At 37.2% G+C, this 20383-nt stretch overlaps 1 protein-coding gene across 17 annotated transcripts in view; it reads left to right on the top strand.

Annotated features, from left to right (window-relative positions):
- TRPM3 (transient receptor potential cation channel subfamily M member 3) overlaps positions 1 to 20383 on the top strand; it is a gene marked incomplete at its 3' end in the record, with an annotated part of 506455 nt that overhangs the window by 194828 nt on the left and 291244 nt on the right. The gene's annotated exons all lie outside the window — the stretch shown is intronic.

The raw sequence follows: 20383 nt of genomic DNA on the forward strand, positions 1-20383 counted from the left end.
TTCAAATCACTCTTTTTAGTGTTTCATGTACAGCTTTTTGCTTTAACTTTTCCTTTGTGATAAATAAACACAAAGGCAAATTTCTTATCTTTCAGTTCCTTTTTTTTCTTTTTAAAAAAAAATCCCTCTAAATTGTAATTCGTAGCTGTTATTGGATTTCTTTAACTTTTCTCTTATAGTATCCACAAAAGTATTTTAACAGAACACATAAAGAGAAATTTCCTTTTGAGGGAGACAGAAGCTTCATGCACACTTTAAGAGGTACAGAATGTGAGTGTGGGGTGCCAACGTGGCATTTCCATACAATGGAGCTAATCCCTACAACCAAACATGTCAGTCATTCGTCTGTGTATTCATGTTCCAACTCTTATTTAAACAGCCAGAAAAATCCAGATCTTTGTTTTAAGTGCAAAGCCCTGCTGATGGGCCAACTTTGTCCTGGCCCCCAGCACATTGTCTGTGTTTAGTGACCTGGAAAAAAAAGGCCTATTATATCTGAAAATGTTAATGTTTCAACACAGGAAAGGACAGTAAGGTACAAATCAACACGGGGTCATCTTTCCTTTGTACTGGATTTGATTTCTGAATTCCTTCCTGGGAAAGAGTTCCGGCTGTAATTTTTCCCTTGCCAGCTAAGTGGATAACATCTTTACATCCCCTATCCGCTTTGCCTTCTCGTTTACATTTACAGCAAAACACATGATGCCTTGTATTCTAGTATCTTCTGTACTGGTGCCAATCCCTGTACCAGGCTGTGAACCGGAGGCAGGAGCAGGGCTATGACTGCTTGACTGTCTATCACAAAATGATCTGAGCTCCTTCAACAGGTGCTGTGATTTGTTTTGAGATTCAAGTCAACAACTTTTATTTTTCCTGAAACATCAAGTTCAAGTCACAAGTCAGTCAGTCATTCATTCACACAGGATGCATTAGGTATCAGGAGCTCTGACTAACCCATCAAGGATCCTAGCCATCTACTACAGGACCTAGGACCACTATATTCTCAAGAATCGAGTGCATGGATATCCTATGTTTTGCTCATCATATCTTCACTTGAAGAAAAACAATAAGTAGTCAATGTGATTCTTATTTAAATATTAGGTGAAAGATAAGAAGGAAAACCAACTAACTTGCCTTACACAGGTAGAATGAATTTGTCTCTTGTGCGAGATCAAAATCTACATTCCACCCTTACTCTCCCCCAGATGAAAATAAGTCACCATCAGAGTAACATGCTCACAGTCAGTCATCAGCATTTTTTAAATATGTAGTGTCAGACACAAAGGAAATGAGGTATTCCAGGTCTCAAGTACAAGAGATCAAGCAAAATTCCAGCTTTGGTAAGTATGGAGAGTGAATAAATGAAAGGGCATGGCTGAAGCCATTAATAGCCTTGCAAGATGATGCTCATTTGTATCTAGGATGGCTCTGATCCTTACCTTGCTCTGAATGATTGCTTGCAGGCTGTGTGAATTTGGTAACTTATCAGCTAGATGTATTGAAGAGAAGCAGATTTGGTAAAGAAACATTACATAAAAATTGCCATATTGTTGAGTAGATTATCAATATTGAGCTTCAATTCTACATGACCCCGTTCCCAATCATCAAGGAACAAGAATGTTAGGGCACAAAGCTTGCTTTGTGTGTCCATGTCATCTTATCCCCATTGCAGCAACAAGCACAGTATGTGACATTTAATAAAAACATAATGACAAAGAACATCATCAGCTGGTTACACTTCCCAAGGCACTCTTCTGTATGGGCTCATATGTACTTTCATATCTTAAGTTATCCACTGGGGATCAAACCTGGGGCCTCACTGATGCTAAGCAAGTACTTTTCCACTAAGCAACAACCCCAGTCCTTTGGTTGCTTAAGTTTTATCCATGATTTAATTGCAAATGTATTCATTACATTTATTTCTGGATATAAAATAAAATTCCTGAGTATATTATTTCCACAGTACATTCCATAAAATGTTTTACCACCATGGACACACAATTGCTAACCAAAGTCACATTTAACTTTCCTTGTTAAAAAAAAAAAAAAAATGTGGACTGTTACATCTTAATTTGACTCACATTGGAGGAGAAATGAGTCTGCCGAAAAGTATTTTCTTAATATTAACAGGTGTGTCTCAGTCTCCATGGGGAATTTATCCAGTACCCCCCTATGGAGACTAGGTCCCTTGCATAAAATGTCATAGTAGTTGCATATAACTTGTGCATAGCATTCTATATACTTTAGAACATTTCTAGATTACTCATAATAATATCCAGTACAATCTAAATGCTATGCAGATAGTTGTTGGATTATTTGAGGGGGAATAACAAAAAAAAATCTGTACATGTTGGGTACAGATGAAATTTGTTTTTTTCATATTTTGGACCAGCAATTGCTTGAATCCACACTTGTAGAACCTGCAGATATGGAAGACCAACTGTATTTGGCAGTGTTCAAGTTACCATAAGGGAGATTTTGCTGAGGACTAACTACAATGACTCTCAAAATTTTCAGATGATAATCTACCATGACTTAGAACCTCAATGATTGTTTTATTTTTCCTGTTTTTCTTTCTTTCCTTTTTTTTTTTTTTTCTTTTTCTGTTTTCCTCTTCTCAGTATTATTACAAGCACACCCAATAGCTGTCCTGTAGGTCTGATGATATTTAAGGTCCCTATCCAGATTTTTCTTTTTCCATGCTGTTCTCATTTTATACTCTCCCAGATCAGGGCAGCATATAATAGTAATAAAACAAGGAATAGTGTTGAGATAAACTAGTTGGCGATTTCCATTAAAAGCAATTAGGAAAAAGTTATCCTTTACTTCCTACTGGGAATATAATAGCAAATAGTTTGGAAAGCTCTTTATGAACCTCAAAGGCTTGTCTTTCATAGTATCTTAGGCCCAGATGGAAAATCCTGCTCTTACAAGGGTATTGGGACTGCCTGCTCAGGTCATGCTGGACAGTCTTCCTCTAGACTTGCCTTCTCATCTCATTAGTCTGTTGAGCCTGACACCAGAGGTAAAGCTGGATAATTTCCATGATTAAGGGCAGAATTGGAATCCTGCCTATGGTCAGGTTGTATAGTGACTTTGGCCAGGAGAAAAATGAGAAGAACATATGCATAAAGGTGATCCAAGTGAACCTACTATTTACAATGGGAAAGCACTAGAAAAAACTTGTTAAAAGACATCTATGACTACTTTTGGTTCTGTGCTATAACTTACAGAATATGCCTTCTGAACTAAAGTAATCATTTGGTTGTCTTTTAATTTTAGTAATCTATTTCTACAATGTTCTGTTCCTGTTTTTGCTTTGAATTCCAAATTTTATTATTTTTCTTTTTTTATTACTTCCTTGATTGCCAATATGTCTTTAAAGCTATGACCCATGTTTCTACATTATTCACTTGATTTTCTAGAGATTTGTTTCTTGACCCCTCATATGTTCAGTTGTATCTGTATCATCAAATTTATGATTCCCATACTTGGAACTTGCTGCTGCTTTTTCAATGAGTTCATATTCCAACCTTGAGGTTCTCTTAAATGGTTTTTTTGTCCAAGCAAGAAAAGGGTTGAGTGTATTCAGTGCTTGATCTTATATTCTCAAAAGATGTTTTAAAATAACAATAGTGCTACAGTAGTATAATTAAGTCCAGTCTCAAGTGTATATTAATCCAGTGATTTGCTGATTGATATTTATTCTTCAAACATTTAATGACCTCTCTTTGCAAGCATGATGGTAAAAACTATACTCACAGTGATAAAGCAAAGAAGGTTCCTAACCCAGACGAATTCAGAGTCTAGAAAAGACAGACACACAAACAAGCAGATGCCATAAGGTGGGATTGTTCCTGTGATCTAAGCAATCTTGGGATGTACTGGGCACACAGCAGTGAATGGTCAGTTCTCCCTGAGGTACAAGTCAGGAAAAACTTCATAGACAACAATAATTCAACTGAGTCTTGCAAGACAGCAGACTCATATGAAGCCAGGGGAAGGGACAAAAGGAACAGATGAGGCAAAGGAAAGAGCACAAGAAAAACCAGTGAGGATGAGACCATTCAAACAGTTCTGAGTCTGGCCGGATGTCCTGTGCTCAAGTGTGGGGTGAAACGAGGGACAGGGACATACTAGGAGATGAATAAGCCAAGAGCGGAAAACTTTCAAGACACCATAAGAAGTTTGGATACAAACTCTTAGGCAATGGGGCATAACTAAAGGATATGGTGAGATTTGCCAGAAAGACACTGTTTTAATAAACAATAAGGTAAGGTGACCTCAGAAATGACAAGTCATTTTTCAAGGATAAAACAAAGTGCGGTGACAGCTTTACAATCAATTATGGTAGTTCATCTTCCTCTACAAAATGGACTCTCTCTCTTTCTGTGTATTTGGGTTTGCCCTATTTTCCATTCATGTTCCACTGATGCCAAAGTCCTTCATGTTCTGCTTCTTTCAAGAAGCATAAATTTCTGTTTTTCTGAACACATTATACAGATACTGGTCTTGGCTTCAATTCCTTTCACTGATGGTTCTTTATTTCTGTAGTTCAAGCTGCTTATTGGGAAGAAACTTGCCAATAAAGGTGAGCTTTCCTCAAAGGGTTGCCACCTGAACCACCTTCATTCCCAATAAGGGTTCAAATTCCAGAGAATAGTTCAGTCCAAATTTTATCAGCTGTCTCTGGTATCCTCAGGAGACTTTCAAACTGGTAGAAGTAGAGGGAAACCAGGACAGTTTTTTTTTTTTTTTTAAACTATACTTTTAAATGTATTGTGAGCTATTTGTTCTCTTGAGTCCCCCACTATGTAACCTTTCTTGGGGATCTTAATCAAGCAAGGGGATCCCCAGAGCTAGGCAAGCTCCAGAAATTGAAGTGAATGTTTTATTTTATCTTGAACTGTTAATTATCTGTTTTAATGACAACTTCTTAGACAGCCGTGGGCCTTGCTGTAATTTACCAGTCTGACCCTCCTTGAACTTCACTAGAAATACTATTAACAGCCAATGAGCTGGTATTCTACAATAAAGAGAATTTTCTTCTAGTTTTTCAGCATAATTTAGCAGCCATTGTTTCTTTAATCTTTTAAGTCATTAGTTTACTATGTTTCTTCCCTACACTAAACGAAATCATTTCCTTCTCTCAGTTGGGGACATCTAACTACAGATTTTATCATTTTCCTAGGAATTTGCCTCTAAGAAAACAATTTTTTATTCAAAGTTCAGCCTAGATTGTGGAGAGTTTTTACGGCTGTCCAATATGGTCAACATCTCCAAATGGAAGTGCTGGGGAATAAGGGCCTAACTAAGTCTTTTGTACATCTCAGTTTTCTCATCTATCAAAAAAATTATTTATAAACTGCTCAGCTTCCAAATGTTCTGGAATTAGGCAGTTTTACACTGCTCTGACACATAAAACTGCTGTAAACTAGAGAAATTCATTTTAATAAGGCATAAATCCCCTGGTATTAATGTTAGTCCCTACAAATCTCATCATTGTTATTTGTCAGCAATAATCTTTTAATTAAAATCTGACTAATTCAATCCAAGAGTAACATGCAATGAATGAGGTAGACTTTTATTAATAAATGTTAAAATATCTTAACTGCACAGTGAACATCAGTTGTGATTAGACTGCTCTGTTTTCTATTTCTTTTGTTACTGAAAGCACTCGCTGTCTCTGTTCACAAACTGATTAGCACTCATTTTGTATTATTATGCATATACACTTTTAATTCCTTCATCTCCCAGCATCTGGTGCTTTACTTTCTGTGACTGTGTCTCATAAAAGAAATTGAAGATATGGCAGTTATCTGCTTATTGTAAGCAATATGGTCCATCCAGATCTGGGTCTGTTTTCTAGGGCTTTAGTCTTTCAGTGATCAGTTTAACTAAGTAACTTTGTGAGTTTAATTTGCCACTTCCCATGAGCCTGCGGAGCTACACTGTGTCTTCTACTCCAGAAAGGTGTCACAGACAGGTAGGCGTGAATACCTGCAGAATTATAGCTGTTCTGCCACTTTGTAGACCAAGTATGTAACAAAAACATTAATAATAGTGGGCACCAAAAAGACATTTTTTATGAATTGTTACTGCTCTGGTCTCCTAGGAAGAGGACTTCGTCTCGTAATTGTCTAAAGTGTGCTATTTTTTTTTTTTTTTTTCCTTTTTTCTCCCTGAATCCCAGTTTAGGGTACTTTTTTTCCTACTTTTCATTAATCTATTCTTTTTTATTGTCCCAGAAGAATGGTGTATATTTATGGGGTCTTGTATGATAATTTATTACATGTATTCAGTGTAAATGATCAAATCAGGGTAATTAACATTTCCCTCTTAAACTTTTTTCATTTATGTGATGGGAATCTGAACTTCTCTCTTTAAGTTCTTTATAAAATAAGTAATAAATGGTTATGAACTGTAGTCACCCCACTCTGCTGCAGAATAGGAGGATTTATTCCTACTATCTAACTCTATTTTGGCACTTGTAGTCTTAATCTCTAACGATCTTTCTTGTGACCCCTCAGTTATATTTTTAGTGCCTTTTTGATTCTTTTAGAATCCTATTACCTGTGATGAGATTTCACTGGAGTCGCCTCTGGTCAATCACTCTCCCTTAATTATTGTGTTCTCAAATTCTTCGACCATCTCTAGTCAAATTTGCTCTTTTATAGGTGTGTTCCTTATAAGATGTCTTCTATAGTTTCTGATTGTTTGAGGGCTAGTCTGTGGTCTCTTTTTCATAAGTCATAAAGATCATTTAACCTTTTTAGGTTCTTTTCTACTAATAAAACACATCCTCAGTGCAAATATGTAGGATGGTAAATTCATTGAAAATGACTATTTTGCATAATATAAAGGAGGTAATTATATAAAAATTCTCTTTGCTGATGAATACTTGGAATTTCCTGCATTCCAGTTGTCTTATCATAGGACATGGAAGTTACCACAGGTCACGTGTAATTGATCCATTCATCATATTAGATTATTCTAATTAAGTTATCAAATGTGAAGGAAACAAAAAATTAGGGACTTCATCCAGATATTAATTATCCGGATGCTTGTGTCTTATGGTTTTTGTCTAATTTCTTTGCACAATGGAGTGTAAGCCATTTTACAGACAGAAGAGTTTAGTTAGATTGGTACAGGTGGTCCTATCCAGTTAGAGAAATGTTAAGGATTTTAAAACCCTTATACAAAGTTAATAGTCATTAAACATAAAGACAAAATACAAAGCTGTATGCACTTGAGAATTAAACATAAAAAACAAAATACAAAGCTGTACGCACTTGAATTCTTTAAAGAGAATGTCGCATTTGTTGTCTTCAGAGCCCAGTTCAGAAAGGCATGCACAATTGTTGTACTACTGCTAATTTATATAGCGCTTGGTACTTTTCAAAGTGCTTTCATGTATAATCTCTCTCTTCAGCTCAGTACACCTGGGAGACAGCTTCCATTATCATCTTTTGGGGCTCATGAGGAAAGAAAGGCTCTGAAAAGGGAGAAGATCCTTCCTAGCCACAGCACTGCAGCCTGCTGTACAGTCAGCATTCAAATGAATGTTGTCTGACCATAAAATTTGTGCTCTTTTTCTTATTTCATATTCATAATCTTGAGAGCAGGGCCCCAGCATCACAGTAGGCCCTGTTATAATCAATATTGCACTAAAAACTAAGTTTCCTGGAGACAGGTCCTCGAGAAGTCTATCGTAAGAAGCAGCATGGTCAGGATACTACTAGCATTTATACAGGAAACTGGCAAGTGCCATATAAATGTTGGTGATGTTATGACAGTTCTGTATGTCAACCAAATAGATACAGATCTGAACACTGGAGAGGCTCAACGTTGAATTTTCTGTTCTTTACAGAATTCTCAGCTTTGTATCCTATCCTTATTTTGATACTTTCTTAGTAATGTACTCCCAAGAACCTAAAATAAGCCTGGTACTTTGTCCTACTCAAGGATTGTTTGATAAATAACTAAATGTATAAAAGATGATGACAGTATACTTGGTCTTTGTACTATAGGCAAGGATCTTGTTATAAAGAATTGTGTCTGGAGATAGAGATGTGGAATGTAGCAAACCAGAGTGGTAGTTTTAGGAAGTCAATGTGATGTTCTTCTGTCCCTCTGGCTCAGGTATCAATTGAACCCACAGCCCAGAGCAAACCTCTTCTGGGTCCTAAGCATGACTTGGCTCCTTCCTGGCAGGGTCATCAGGCAACCTCACAAAAAGTGTTCCTTTTTTGTTTCTTCATGTAATATTATGTACAGTCATTTAATAGACATGTATCTACTGCATTAGTACATAATACTTCACAATGAAACTTGTATCCTTGTAGCTTAACAAGAAGCACATGTCAATGTTGATACTTGATGAAATGGCTTATGGGCACCTTTTCTCTCTGTCTGTTGAATGTGATCTCCTCCCACAATTCTTTAAATAATATTCCCAAGTTCCAAACAATATTCCCAAGTTCCTGGATAGCCATGACCCACTTTGTCCTCTAATACAGCATTGTTTCCTTTATGTGGAATAAGACCTTAAGCATATTATAACCTTTGGCATTTTCCAGTGGAATCAATTTGTGCTTACCTCTTCATATTTTCAGCTTCTTTCAAAGTAACTGAAAAGCTTAGAATGCTTTGCATAATTCTTTCGTGTCCTAGACCTTCTATGGAAGAAAAGAGAAAGAATCCTTTGATGTAAATCTTTTTTGATGTAATCCTTTTCTAATATTAATCTTATTCACTTTGTGTCAATCTTTAATTACTATTAGCCCTTTAATCTGGCCACGTGTGGAATTTGGGGCGGAGGTATTTTGCTTCCACAGTAACGTGACTCTGGTTGCAAATTGCAGTTTTTCCTTTGCAATAAATAAGGATATAGGGTCCTAACATTTCCTTGTCTTAGAAGTATACTTTCAATCCCAAAGTCATCAAGATGCTACTAAAAATAAATGAAATAGATCGATACATTTGGTGATCACCATTGGGACATTTTGATATTTATGTTATACACTTATGTTAATAGTATATCATTATATGTTATATATCTCTTAGTGCTTTTTCATTCATATAAGAGCTTCTTCTACCTTAGCCGATCATATTCTTCATTCACTTAAATTTAACAAAAGTCTGATGAAGCAAACGGGGCTTCATTTTGTGGTTGAAAAAGTTGAGCTAATTATTTAAATGAATTGCTTAAGGTTCCTTTTGACAAAGTCACCAGTCTAACCCAAGCCTTCACGTGGTCCCTGTGATATCACCAGACAAACCTCCCTATCATGGTTATGCAGTCCTTCCAAATTGGGGAACCTGTGGAGAACAGTTTCATTAGCAAATGTATTATCTTAGGCAGTATCTTCACTAGATATTATAATGGCAGTACAGTTCAGAGGACTCTCCATGGGGGAAATAGATCCTCAGGTTCACCTCCTTTTCAGAATATGTAGTAGATACTTGGAGCTTTGTGCTTGTTTAATATATCATTTCATGTTGCAGCATATCAATGACCTTAAACACTGTTAGAGTGTGTGGAATTTTCTCAACTTTTTTGTTGGAGGTACTAGGGATGGAATGTAGGGCCTTGTACATACTAGGCAAGGCTCTACCACTAACTGAGCCCTGAGCCCCTTTTCTCTCATTTTTACTTATGGGCATATTTAGCCAGATAGAAATTAAGCAACTTTCCTAGACACCTGAAGGGAAATAAGAACCAGAGTTATAAACCTATACTGTTTATCATTTGTTTGAATGATGTTCTATCCTATCATACACGCTGGTTGTAATAACCATTACTGATTTTTAACTATTTAGATCTCAGTAAAACCACTTTAATTGGAACCTCTTGAACTTCCTGCAATACATTTTCTTAGAACTGGTCTTAACGCTACATCTATCAACATGAGAGATTCTCATAAATGGTTGCAAATTGTCTAATGTGTTGATCCTTTGATTGGGGGTGGGAAAAGGGTTGTCAAATAGGTAAGAAAAAAAGCTTGAATTCAAAGAAGGAACAATGTACTCATTTAGGAATTCTTTCATCCCAAAAGGATTAAATGAAATGTTGCCTAACCCATTGGCTCATGGGAGATTGCACATGCTCATTTTATTTGACCCAGGAGGAGCTGGAAAAAATAGCTAACATCATACTCAAAATTTTTATTCTTGTTAATTTAGTTCTTTTAATATACTTTTATTATAAAGTTTAAAAAGTCAAACAAAAATACAAGACCTTTAACACAGTGAAGTCTCATACCTACTCTACATCACCCATATTCCTACTTCCCATTCACTTTCAACTCATTCCATTTAATTCTAGAATTAAACTCTACAAACAGCATACTTGTAATTCTACTTTTTTTTTTTCATGGTAGATATTTTAAGTGTGAAACATGGATTTAGCTATTTTATTCTCCTTCCCCCCAAAAGACTGTCTCTTCCCCTTAAAGATTTAGCAACTTATTTTTCAAACCATATTCAGTGTTTTTATTTTTTTTTACTATGCAAATGTTTACTTCTGAGCCCAGTAACAACTACTAAATCATTTTTTCTAAACAATATGTTGGGTTATATGTGTGTGTGTGTGTGTGTGTGTGTGTGTGTGTGTGTGTGTGTGTGTGTTGTTTTTTCTTGAGCACAACTTTCTTTTCAACTCCAGCCATATTTTCCCACAGCCCCTCCATCTCTATAAAATGTGTCTGGATCCTGTTTTCCCAATGGTCATCTACTCCTGTCTGGAATTGCTGCTCCCAGGCCTTACCACAGACCTGCATTCCATCCGGCACTTTGCTTTTTCATGTTCCTATGAATTCCCTCTACCTCTGTTCCATGCTTGGCTCCCTCTTCCTCAGATACCATATTTTATCATGTTTATGGAACATTTTCCAGTTGCTTCCAAAGAAAGGTCCATATGAGGTTAAATTTTAAGGTATGTTAGGTGCTAAAATGTATCCTATCCTCACACTTGATTAAAACTACCCTCATAATTTCAAGATATCCAAATTGCTTTCTAGATTTTTATTAACTCTTGCTCTTCATTATAAAACCTGAAACCTGTTCTCTCCTGTTTGGAAGCTATAGAATCTTCTCATTGGCTCCATCTTTGGAAATTCTACCAAGTTATATTTTGGTGTAAGACTTAGCCCATTGAATTGAGAATTAGTAGTCACTTCAGTTTGGAAATGCATGTTCTACAATTCTGGAAATGTTTTCTCATATCACTTTTTTGGTTTGTGGTGCTAGGATGGAATCCAGGGCTTCACTTTTACTTGGTAAGTGCTCTATCACCCAACCACATCCCCAGTCCTTATATCAATTATTTTTCATCATTTCTCTTGGTGTTATATGTCATTTGTATGTACACTGTTACTACCAATTCTCTAATCTTTCTATCGTCCCTCCTATTTTCTCTGTTATATTTTTCTTTTTTTTTCCCCTTTATTATATTTTTCAATGCTCCCAGTACACCTATTTTCCAGAAATTGTATTTAGTTTTACTTTTTCCTGTCTTATCATTAACTTTGTAGAACTACCTTCCAGTGTTTTAAATACTCTTTGTCATTGAATCTCGCTTTCTTTGCTGGGTCATCTTTAGCTCTCAGAGCTAACTGCTTAAACTCTTCTCATGGTTCTCTGCATTACTTCTTTACTGATGATTTTGATGATTTCTCTCTCTCATGAAAGAGGTTTTGCTCACCCCTTGACTCTTGGCTCTTGGCTGTTACTACACTAAAAATCATGGCACTGAATGCAAGTTGGAAAATTTTTATCCTCATGGAGTTTATTGGCTGGTGGTATTTTCCTTGGATACACAATATTTTGTTCTGAGAGATCGCAATATGAAGATCATTAGGTCTCTGTTTGGTGCTCTTCAGTATTTCCAAAGAGAAGCCCTCCAATGTCTATATGAAGGTGTGCAAAGCTAGCTTAGCGGTAGTCAGGGAGTTTGGGGTAAGATATTTAGCCAAACTGACCATGGTCTAATAGATGAGAGAGGTAAAGATCCTGGGGCATCTCACCTGTCAATTTCATATACTCTTGTTTTCATTCTAGAGTCCATGCCTTTTCCAGCTATGCCTCAGACCCAATCTAAGTTTCTGCTTCTCAAAAGAATAAATTTATGCCTTCCCCTGGGTTGAGAAAGGACCAGTTACTAGTTCGTGGAACAGAGGAGGAAATTCAGCTGCTGTTCCTAAAGACTTTCAATCCAAGTATCCCATCTGGGTCTAATCTGACAACCCCATTGATTCTCCAATCTGCAAACCTGCCTGTTGCCTCTGTCCCCCAACCTGTTGGAGGTTCAGTGGTGTGAAACAGCTTATTTCATACTGGTTTTGCCCACCCTTCTAGGCTCTGGCCTCAGATTAGCCTGAGGGGAGCCATGTTCCCCTCCTCTTCTCATCGTAGGCCAAGAGTCATCAGTTTCTCTGCTGAGTCAAAGTAGGCAGACAGAAACAGTAACTTATCACTGGCTCGGGAAGAGGGTACGACAAAGAATATATGAAACTGAGATCTTTAAAAGTAGAACGCAACATACGCTACGGTGGAGATAAGACAGTAAGCAAACATGGAAAGCAAAACATGTACCTGTCAATAGAAAAATTAATTCAAAAGCTAAATTCCCCAATGAATAAGATGTCAGCTTTACTGAGGAAAGTCTTGGTAAAAACATGTCTAATTTTGTCTCAATTATCCAGAAAAAAGATGACATCTGAATAAAACACATACACCAAAATAATAAAAATAAGAGCAAAATATCTCCCATGAACAAGACAAGAAATAAAAAGCAAATGTATTGCCATAAAATTCAAGTTTTTAGGCACCTACTATGTGCTAAGTGGTAGTAAAGGCACATAGTTAAGACAGAGGCTAAGCCTTCTTTAGTCATAGAAAGTCTCATCATTATAGAGACTTGGAGATACCCAAATCCAGTTAATACACCTTCTTGAGTCTATGGAGCATGCTACAATCTGTGCCAGATGCAATTAAAGAATGGTTCAAATGGCAATCTGTAGTGCTTTGAAGATATCCGTGGGAAATAGGCTGCTTGGCTGTTCATTACTGTTGTAATAGATTCGAAGTGACATTGGTTTTTAAAAAAATAAAAACACCTCATCATTCTGGTCCAATTGCCCAATTAGGGCATTCACACTTGTCAAACAGCAGTTGCACAATTGTTGACATTATTTTTCATTGTATGATGATAATGGGAGAGATATGCAGCATTTTTATAGAGTCTTATAATATGTCTGTCTGCCCAAATTAAAGTCTTCATGCATACGAGAGTGTGTGTTTATGTACATAATTGAAAAGGTGCAAACCACTCTCTGATGGTCAAAAAGAAATGGGTTGATGTTTGAAAAACAGATGTTGCAGTGCAGATACCCAGGTATTCAGAGAACAGGAGATGTGTGTGACCTGCCTCATTCCCCAGCTGCAACATTCACAAGAAGAATCATGACTACTAGAGAAAGAATCTTACATTTGCCTCCTAGAAATCTCTTCTTGTCATTCCAGATATCCAGGAATCTCTTCTGTAATGATTTATAAAAGGAAGGCATTATGTTATCATCAGCATCATAGCACCAATTATCAGGTGTTCTTCAGTAAGCCCTGAAAACTGAAGGAGAAATCATTTTTATTTACATTTTTAATATTTACCACTAGATTTCATTAACACTCTAAATGAGAAATGATATAATTAGGAATTATTTTTATCCATGAACAATTAGCTCTTTGAATTTGAAGAATTTTAAATAAACGTCAGAAATTTACATCAACTTCAGTTTTTCTTCTGTAACTTCAACAATGAGTTGGAAGGAGACTTGTGTAGACCTGACATGATATGGACTGACGGAGACCTGGAATGACCTGAACTAAGCCATCTGAACTCAAATCGTCTGCCCTCTTTCTTTCTAAACAGTAACTGGATCAGCCAGGTACAGGGCATGCTGTTGGGCTGGGAGTGAGGGAGTAGAATGACATAGAGGTTGGATAGTTTGCATGAGCAACTAGACAGAACACTAGTCCAGGTTTCAGTGTGGAAGAATAGCCATCCTTCCAACTCAGTCTTTGTCATGGCTCCTCCCCACCCAACTCTTTTCTAAATGCTAACACTTTATTAGTAAACAACAACAACAACAAAAAGATACTCTCATGTGAACCCCATCATCACCCTTACTTCTTCCTCAAAATACCCTCAATCCCTTGTCCCCAACTCTCTCTTCACAGCTAAGAATCATTAAGGTAGCAGAAATAAATGCTTTAGACCTGGGGCTAACTTGGAACATTGAGATTACTGGCTGTATTTGTTATACAACATAAAGACACAAGGGAATGGGAAAACTGGGAGACAAGTGAATTGCTTTAAATCACTGCAATTGTGAAGGTAATAATGGAGTGGGTCCTAAAGCCTAGAACTTCTCCAGTGTTCCCTTTGTAATAATTCAATGGCATCTAAGGAATCAGTACTTTTCAAAGGTGACTTGAGTTGAATTTTCATATACTAAAGGAAAAATACCAAATTGGGCATGGCTCATGGGTTTGCTTGGAGGTGGTTTTGTTTAATCTGGGTTCTTATGAATTGTTTACTCACTTATTCCTATGAATTTTAACTGAACTCCCCCTAAAGATCTAATGCACGATGCAAATGAAATTTGCTGAAATGTGGATGGGTAATATCCTGGCCAAAGTGTAATGCTGCAAGTTTATACCAATACACATTTGATTTTATTTTCATTATCTTTATGAGTCAGTTACAACACATAGATTTTTTTTAAAAAAATTATTGCCTATGTTATGCGTTAAATGACAAATTTAGGGCTGGGAATGTAGCTCAGATGTAGAGCTCTTGCCAAGCATGAACAAAGTCCTGAGTTCAAACCCCACTACCACCAAAAGAAAAAATCAGATAAACCAAATTTTTATTCATTTGTTCTATCTCCATGCCAGATATGTCTCCAAGTGCCAGACTTGGGCAGAAATAAGGTCTAGACTTTGCCATCGTGGGAGAAAGAGATGGTGGGAGAAATTGATTGTTAAAAAACAAAACAAAACGAAGAAAAGTTTGAAGGAGCAAGCTCCAGCAAGGGCTTAGAATAGATAAGGATATAGAAGAGATAGATGGAAAAATCAAGTAAGACTTTGCAGAAAATGGATTTTGAGATAAGTTCTTTGAAGGAGTCAGTTTGTCCTGGAAAAGCAAGTGGGAGAGGAAGAATACACAGATCTGAGAAAAAGCAAAAGCCGATGTATAGGAAGCGAAGCGTAAATGTCCACTTGTTGTTGAAGGATAAATGGCTTAGTTTGGTGGATACTGAGAATCAGTGAGTTTGACGGTAGATAAGCATAGAAACGTGGCTTAGAGGCACATCCATAGGTATGTGAATGCCTTGGTGAAATGTTTGGATAATGGAAAAAGAGATTAACCCATTTATCCCTCAGGTATAAAAACAGTGATTTTTCAACCAGGAAATATTTTGCCCCCATAGGACATTTGGCAATGATCCAAGACAAATTTGGTTGTCCTAACGGGGAGGCTTGCTACTGTATGTAGAAGGTAGAGACCAGAGATTTTGCTAAACATCCTACAAGGCCCAGAACATCTGCCCACAAAAGAAAGAATAATTCAATAGTCAGTATTACTCAATTGCAGTAGTATCAAGTTTGAGAAACTCTGGTCTATGAAGAGCATTCTCAAGGTACTGAGTAAGATGGAATGGGGGAAGGGAGCAGGGGCACAGAGGCCTGTTATAAAACTACAGTTTAAGTGTCAGAATGAGATAAGGAGGACCTACAATGGAGTACTAGCAGTGGGCTTAGGACATTGCAAGTAAACCCAATTGCAGATCAGTCAACTTTGAGAAACTAATGAAGAAGAAAAGATGTTAGCATTGTGGTTCAGGTAGTAGTGCATGGAATTATTCAGAAGTTGAGATTCTGGAGCCTGACCCTCGCCTACAGTCTCAGAATCTATGAGCAAGGGACCACAACATACTCTTTTCAAAAACTGAGAGGAATTTTAGTAGGAGTTCTGTCTCAAGTTATTGATTCTTAAACCTGTCTTCTAATTTGCCAGGACATTAATAATGATCTCTATGACGGTCATGATTTATTTTAAACCACTTAAATTAAAAGGATACATGTCCCCCAGCTCTGTGAACCAAAGACATAAACCAAACATGCTTAGGATATTCCAAGAACCAAAGGCATAGCTATGCTTTTATATATGGGAACTGACTGGGGAATTTACATAAAATGCCTTGTCTCTACTGTAATAAGGAGACTCTTTGCCACATGCTACATGCACACTTTGCCCCATGCCGGGGCCACCGCCAGTTCTGCTCCCACTTGCTGGGTCAGCACATTCTCAGATGAATGGTTAATTCAGTTCTGCATGCTTTCACCAGGTCACTGCATCCCAGGGAGAAATCAGACATTTGCTTTGCAGGCTGGGGAAGTTTTCTACACTTTTCTACCAGGAACAAATGCCAACAAGTTACCAGAGTTCTTTCTGAATGGGAATTGGGATTCTCTTTTTTTCTTGTTTAAAGATTTCCCAATAGGCCCTCAGTGAATTAACATGACTTTTGAGAGACAGAAAGAATTCACAAAATAACTTTTAAACAGGCAACTGAAGAGTTTGAGTTTGGGCACTGTCCCTGCAAGGGGTCATTGTAAGCCATACCCTAACCCAAGGGACTCCCTAGAAAGTCTTTTGTTAATGGATAGAAAAAGATGGAGACATATAGGGGCCAAATGTCACTATAAATACATGTCCCTGTATGTCTTGAGGTCCCTAAAATATAGTTTTAAAAACAACCCAAATGCTGAAAATCAAATTCCCTTAGATGAATCACATTAAGTCAAATGCAGGAACAGATGAGACTCAAGGATGTTCAGAGCTAAAACTACAACCATTTCCAGGTATAAAGTAACTCCTAAGATCCAGTCCTTGATACACATGGAATGTTTTAGCCTGTCTAAACTTGTTCTACAAATCCAGCTTCTTTCCAGAAATTAAAATACTCATATCTTAGATGCCAGTCAACTCTGCCTTCCACATGGAAGAGTGAGCACGATGTGATTGGAGTACATCAGGTTCCAGGTAAGAAGAGCTGGCTTTAAGCTGGCATTGCTAGGTGCCAGTTTCTTCCATCCATGTGGGTCAGGTAGATCCAATGAGATGCTGATTTGTAAGCTGAATCTATGAACTGTAAAGAAATATTTTTGGTATCTTCGGAGCATAAAAGTTACCATTACCTTTCCTAGATGTACTGATGAGAATCACTCAAGTCATTCAAGGAGAGGGAAAATCATTGTGAGACTAGAAATCGGATAGAATTGGAATGAGGAAAGCATTCAGAAGCAGGACTTACTGTCTCCATCTCTCCGTCCCTTGTAGTTACCTGGGTTTTCTCTCTCAGAGGGAGCATTTCTGCTTTTAACTGCACAGGTGCTATGGAGCATCTGATAATGCCTGTGTTCTCCTCTTCCCATTTCTACTTATGCATAAGTGCAATTTGGGGTTTTGTCTATCTCCAGACTTCTCTGCATTAGCTCCCCAGGCTTGTTTTCTCTAAGTTTCTAAGTTCAGACTTCCGAGAAATGGAGTTCGATTGGTCAACTTCTCTGCAAGGGCAGTTCACAAGTCCTCGGGAATGACCAGGCTGTGAATTTTCTGCTCTTGAATTGGGCACTACAACTGATCAGTCCAGTGGTCTGTTCAATCATGACCATTGTGGTGGGTGTGAATGTGGTATCACAATAAAAATGGCCACAAGTGGGTAGATAGACATTGACTGGGTTCTCTGGGATCTAACTGGTTTAAGTACTTCTCTATAATTCCTGTAATTAGCAGTCTTACATATGCATCATTTTGACATTTATTACATTATTTTATTATTATTAACTATTACTATTATTATTTATTATCATATTATAGTGAACATGTAGGTTCAGGATGTTTACTTTCACAATTGAAATGGTACCCAGTCAACAACAAAATCACCCGCACTAAAATGAAGAAGTCAGCTTTTAAAATCTTTGGTTCTCTATAGTATTGTAAAGTCATTCAGAATTGTTGCCATGACCTGTAGCCAAACATTCTTACAAAGTCACTTGGTAGAACCCTTAAGGGAAGACTGTATCAATTATTCAAGGTTGACCTTTTGAGAGCAACAATATGAGGTGGGAGATACAGTGTGGGGTTAAGTATAAAACTAGTTTTCAGGGAGATGTTGTACACTAAAATACTCAGATTTTCTTGCTGAGTTTGAAGTTTGGTTATCATTCTGAAAAAGTACATTCTGAATAGCCCGTGGAGAAAACAGAAACCAGTTATCATTTCTGGGACTTAAGCCTCATCCAGACAGTTTCAATGGTATTCAAACATCCAGGAACAGAACCAAAATTGTCTTCAAAAATTCATTTCCAGCCGTTACAAACAACTTTGGCATTTAAGAGAAGATATTTATGTCAGTTCTCAGTTTAGCATTTTTTCACTCTGATTTGTAATTTTTCTTAGGTGAAAAGTTCCTGAGGAGTAAGAACTCATTCTCTTTATTTTTGCAGTGACAGTTTAGACATGTAACCAAATCAGCGAAGATGAGACCCAGGCATGCCAAGAGAGCAAGTCAGTGTGCTCAGTCAATTGGCCTGGGCTGGGTGCTCTGTGTGGCCAAGTCTGCAAAATCACCACCTGACTCACTGATACAGCCTCTTTTATATGTTGACTCAGTCCTTTAGCTAACAGTTACCTTATTCTCTGACAATAACTTCCTAGAACTTGAAAACTTATTGATAGTGTTATTTTCAGGATCATTTATGGTAATCTATTCATCTGTTAAGCAAATACTGAAATGTCAGGTGAATTAATACTGAAATACCCATATGCCAGGTTCTGTACTAATTGCTTAGGATTCAGAAGAGACACAGTCCCCACTAAAAATTTTGGGAAACAATACAAAAGTTGTGACCATGCTTGGCACAGTTTCATCTAAAAGTATCTCCACTCATGGAACACATGAAAAGTGACCATACCTTTAATTCCTTCCTAAGTCAGGAAATTTAAAGATGGAGGGCTCTGGTATCACTTAAGGGACGTGGGGAGAACTCTAAACACAGTACTCTAAAGGAAACTGCACAAATGCAGAAATGGCCAGAAACATCACTGCAATGTTGCCTTTTATTAGCCCACGGAGGAAATGCAATTATTCTAGTAAGTCTTCATTTGCTCTTTCAGAGCAACAAATTAAGCCCCACTAATCTACCTCACTGGATGGTACTTATTGAACCTAAGAGGCTTCAATTATCAACAGCTTAATAAATGTACTAATCTGCATTAAATGAAATCTTTTGCAAAAATCACACTGAAACAATGCATAAGTTGTAATCAGTCTGCCTGGTACCTACAGCCTGCTGTGGCTCAGCCTCAGAATGCACTGTGTAATCAAATTCCATGTTACTTAAGTCTCAGAAAATTCCTAATAGGTTTTTTATTATTATTTTTAAGAGGGGGAGGGTCAGATCAATTCACATAGTACTTTTTTAATAAAAAAAAATGACATTTAGGTGTAAGTCAAGCAAGAATGTAATTTAAAACTGCTTAAATTCAGTCATCTATTTTTATAAAATGAAAGCTTCAAAGAATGTTTTTGCCTGTTGGGCAAACCAGTACCCTAGGCTAACACGTCCTCGTACGGCATTCTGAAAGGCATGCAGGGTTGTTATCTCATTTATCAGTGCTGACCACAGTCCTCTGTGAGGGTACAAGATGAACGGTATTCTCTGTGTTTGCAAAGAAGAAGCTGAGGCAATGAAACAGTTTTCCCTGGTCATAGATGGAAGCATAAGCAGACTACCCCTTCCTCTCTGTTCTATTGCGAATAGACCAGGTAATAGAGAACTGTAAGGACAAAATCACTAGCCAAGCAACTTAGGATTCTCATACATGTTCTACAAGATACTTGTACTGACATCCAATGCAAAAGCCCAAGTTGACATAACAGTGTTATGAGGAATTCATCAATTAGGTTTTAAATGTTAAGGAATGAGCAGAGCAGTACAGATGAGGTGGGATGTGTGCATCTGAGAACACAAAGGGAGCCATAAATTCAGCTGAAGAGAGCATTTCTGGATTCTATACTCAAACTTATGGACTAATCATGTGAACCTGTCTGGCTACACACATCTACACACACATGGAAATACCAACTAAAATATACCCATTTAGAATTCTGTTGGCAGTTTAATTTTTAACATAGAAAATGCAGAATTTTCTATTTGGGTAAAAAAAAATAAAAATAAAAAGCTAGGAAAGGACCACGCCTATGAAATAAAAACCCACTCTTCTCTATTATTTTGAATTATACTGGAT

Source organism: Sciurus vulgaris (assembly GCF_902686455.1).
Source record: "Sciurus vulgaris genome assembly, chromosome: 15".
Taxonomy (NCBI): Eukaryota; Metazoa; Chordata; class Mammalia; order Rodentia; family Sciuridae; genus Sciurus; species Sciurus vulgaris.